General features: G+C 44.0%; 1 pseudogene; it reads right to left on the bottom strand.

Annotated features, from left to right (window-relative positions):
* Window positions 1-2,180: 2,180 nt before the first annotated feature.
* Window positions 2,181-4,026, bottom strand: LOC124030717 (annotated as a pseudogene).
* Window positions 4,027-4,417: the final 391 nt, after the last annotated feature.

Here is a 4,417-nt window from a genome sequence, read left to right as displayed (position 1 = left end):
CATCACCAACAAACTTGAATGGTCCAAACACCCGAAGACAGTCGTGAAGAGGGCACGACAAAGCCTATTCCCCCTCAGGAAACAAAAGATATTTGGCATGGGTCCTAAGATCCTCAAAAGGTTCTACAGCTGCAAAATCGAGAGCATCTGACTGGTTGCATCACTTCCTGGTACGGAAATTGCTCGGCCTCTGACCGCAAGGCACTACAGAGGTTAGTGCGTATGGACCAGTACATCACTGGGGCTACGCTGCCTGCCATCCAGGACCTCTACACCAGGCAGTATCAGAGGAAGGCCCTAAAAATTGACAAAGACCCCAGTCACCCCAGTCATAGACTGTTCTCTCTCCTACTATAGCATGGCAAGCGATACCGGATTGCCAAGTCAGGACAAAAAGGCTTCTCAACAGTTGGTACCCCCAAGCCAATAGACTCCTGAAAAGGTAATCAAATGGCTATTCAGACTATTTGCATTGTGTGCCACCTACCACCCGCCAAACCCCTCTTTTACATTTCTTCTACTTGCTGTTCATCATTTATGCATAGTCACTTTAATTATACATTCATGTACATATTACCTCAATTGGCCGAACCATCAGTGCCCCCGCACATTGGCAAACTGGGCTATCTGCATTGTGTCCTGCCACCTGCCACCCCTGCCAACCCATCTGTTACGCTACTGCTACTCTCTGTTTATCATATATGCATAGTCACTTTAACCATATCTACACGTACATACTACCTCAATGAGTCTGACTAACCTGTGTCTGTATGTAACCTCGCTACTGTTATAGCCTCGCAACTGTTATAGCCTCGCTACTGTTATAGCCTCGCTACTGTTATAGTCTCGCTACTGTTATAGCCTTGCTACTGTTATAGCCTCGCAACTGTTATAGCCTCGCTACTGTTATAGCCTCGCAACTGTTATAGCCTCGCTACTGTTATAGCCTCGCTATTGTTATAGCCTCGCTACTGTTATAGCCTCGCTACTGTTATAGCCTCGCTACTGTTATAGCCTCGCTCTGTACATAGCCTCGCTACTGTTATAGCCTCGCTACTGATATAGCCTCGCTACTGTTATAGCCTCGCTACTGTACATAGCCTCGCTACTGTACATAGCCTCGCTACTGTTATAGCCTCGCTACTGATATAGCCTCGCTACTGTTATAGCCTCGCTACTGTTATAGCCTCGCTACTGTTATAGCCTCGCTCTGTACATAGCCTCGCTACTGTTATAGCCTCGCTACTGATATAGCCTCGCTACTGTTATAGCCTCGCTACTGTACATAGCCTCGCTACTGTACATAGCCTCGCTACTGTTATAGCCTCGCTACTGATATAGCCTCGCTACTGTTATAGCCTCGCTACTGTTATAGACTCGCTACTGATATAGCCTCGCTACTGTTATAGCCTCGCTACTGTTATAGCCTCGCTACTGATATAGCCTCGCTACTGTTATAGCCTCGCTACTGTTATAGCCTCGCTACTGTACATAGTCTCACTACTGTGGTCCTTCTGTAGCTCAGTTGGTAGAGCATGGCGCTTGTAACGCCAGGGTAGTGGGTTCGATCCCGGGACCACCCATCGTAGAATGTATGTTGACTGTAAATTAAACTTGGATAAAAGCGTCTGCTAAATGGCATATATTGACTATTATTATTTACTGTTATAGCCTCGCTACTGTTTATAGCTCACATTGTTATAGCCTCGCTCTGTACATAGCCTCGCTGCTATTTTTCAATGTCTTTTACAGTTGTTTTCTTTCTTTACTTACCTATTGTTCACTGAATCCCTTTTTGCACTGTTTGTTAGGAGTCAAGTCAGCATTTTCACTGTAGAGGTCGACATTTGTTGTTTTTGATACGTGACAAAAAAAACTCTGTTTTGATTTGATTTGCTGTGTTGTCATGTGTTGCTCTTCTTTTATATGTTGTTGTCTGAGTCTCTCTTTTATGTAGTGTTGTAAGTTACCTCTTGTTGTGATGTGTTTTGTCCTATATTTATATTTTATTTTTTATTCATTTGTAATCCCAGACCCCATCCCCACAGGAGGCCTTTTGCCTTTTGCAGGTCGTGTTAAATCGTTAAATAAGAATTTGTTCTTAACTGACGGGCCAAGTTAAATAAAGGTTCAATAAAATGTAAAAAAATACAAATATATGATCACAGTTCCATTCTAACCTTTAAGATTACTGGTCTTCTCTGTGGAGTTGAAGTGATGTTCAGCTCTGCATGTTATGTGTTCAGGGTTTTCCATTGGCTTGATGAAAGAGTCAGGTTACTGCTGATGCTCTGAGTTGTCCTGCTGGCCTGGTTCACTGGGGTCCTACTGGTTGGGTCTTTTCCATCCAGAAGCCAAGGACACTTTGGCGTCATGCGAGAGTGGACCACACATGTAGCTGTTACCTCAGTCTGTGTCATCACTGTCCTGAATCTGGGGAGTTCCAGGTGGATGGATGGAGTAGACGAGGGAAAAGCTGAGAGCAAAACAGATGAGTGTGGAAATAAAATCGTTTTTATACTCCAAAGTAATTAGGTTATGATTTATGACTTTTGAAGTAAACTTTAAACAGGTAAGGCGCTTCTGTAAGTTTACAAACTACCTGTGCATAAACTGGTGCTCTTCCTGACAGTTTTTCTGAAGATCTTTGTCATCTACCTCACAGATGAAGACCTTCCCCCTCATTCCACTCCTGCTGTGTTACTCGTGATATGACTGGTTAGTGCCACATGTCCGTCTTCCCCATCCTTATCTCATTGTCTGCTGCATACCTCTGTTTCAGACCCAGAGAGCCACTTGATTTTAGGGGTTGAAGCCCCACCCAGAACATGAGTTCTGGGTCCCTGAGCTGGCTCACTGGGGACAAGAAGGATTTCCATGGACAGTTCACCTGGAAAGAAATACCATTTCCTTTTTCCAATTTTAGCCCTGGAGTACTGAAATGAATATCATGCAACAAACACGAAACATAATTTCATGTAGGTAGGGTCTTTCTACATTTTTCAAGCATTTGAGAAGGTATAATTGGGTCAGATGAGAGAAGTTCACTCACCAAAAAGCTTGACTTGAGCTAGACACCAAGCTGTTGGAGAAACCTTGGTTAACTTTACAGGTGAAAGTGTTGTCTGTCTTCCAGTGTGATTTGGGGATAGAGAACCGTCTGGTGAGTGAATGGGGGCCTTTGGAGGCAGGCAGATCCACATACTGTTTCTCAGGGAAATCAACCCCATTGGCCTGAAAGGTGACATAGAGGTCACTGGAGGAGAGTTGTGTGATGGCACACTCCAGCACAGCACTGTCTCCCTTCAGTAACTCTGGGAGAGACCTCCTGATCAGAACTGTGGGAGTGCTGCTCACTGCAGGTCCTGGAGAACACACACACAGAGGAGAGGGGTAAACAGGAGAAAGGAACACTGATCTGGCTTCAGTGTCAATAATCTCTACTTTTTTTATGGGGGAGGACAGAAGAATACTGCATGTTTTGCTGTACTTCTCTCTGTATATATCTTCATTCAAAGACTCAATAATGGACACTCTTACTGACAGTTGTGGCTGCTTTATGTGATGTATTGTTGTCTCTACCTTCTTGCCCTTTGTGCTGTTGTCTGTACCCAATAATGTTTGTACCATGTTTTGTGCTGCTACCATGTTGTGTTGCCACCATGTTGTTGTTATGTTGTGTTGCTACCAATGGCGCAGGAAGAAATGGCAGCTGTTTTACAGGCGCCCAACCAATTGTGCTATTATGTGGGGATTTTTTGCTTATTAAACTTTAACTTATTTTGTATATAATGATTCTGCAACCGTATCTTACGGCAAGAAAGAGCTTCTGGATATCAGGACAGCGATCACTCACCAGGATTAGACAAAGAATTTTTCTTCAACAAGCAGGACGCACAGGACATTCTCAGAACACCCGACAAGGCCAACATCCTGTTATTTGCAAGTGAAAGAGACGCAGGTACAGAGGACACAGAGCAGGGTGCCTCGTAGGATCCGTAGAAAGCGAAGTGGGGAAGCTGCCATTACCGTCCATATTACTCGCAACGTGCCATCATTGGACAATAAATTAGACGAGGTACTATCTACAAATATCATAAGATGTAATATCTTATGTTTCACGGAATCGTGGCTGAATGATGACATGGATATTCAGCTAGCGGGAAATACGCTGCACCAGCAAAATAGAACTGCACACTCCGGTATGATGATGAGGGGGTCTGTGCATATTTGTAAACAAAAGCTGGTGCACGAAATCTTAGGAAGTCTCTAGATTTTGCTTGCCTGAAGTAGGGATATTGTGATAAATTGCAGACTGCACTATCTGCCTAGAATGTTTTTATACTTTTCATGGCTGTTTATTTACCACCACAAACGGATGCTTTCACTAAGACCGCACTCAGTCAACTGCATAAGG

This window comes from Oncorhynchus gorbuscha, unplaced genomic scaffold (genome assembly GCF_021184085.1).
Source record: "Oncorhynchus gorbuscha isolate QuinsamMale2020 ecotype Even-year unplaced genomic scaffold, OgorEven_v1.0 Un_scaffold_14430, whole genome shotgun sequence".
In the NCBI taxonomy this organism is placed as follows: Eukaryota; Metazoa; Chordata; class Actinopteri; order Salmoniformes; family Salmonidae; genus Oncorhynchus; species Oncorhynchus gorbuscha.
The sequence above is the reverse complement of the archived record's forward strand: the minus strand, read 5'-3'. Positions and strand labels throughout refer to the sequence as shown.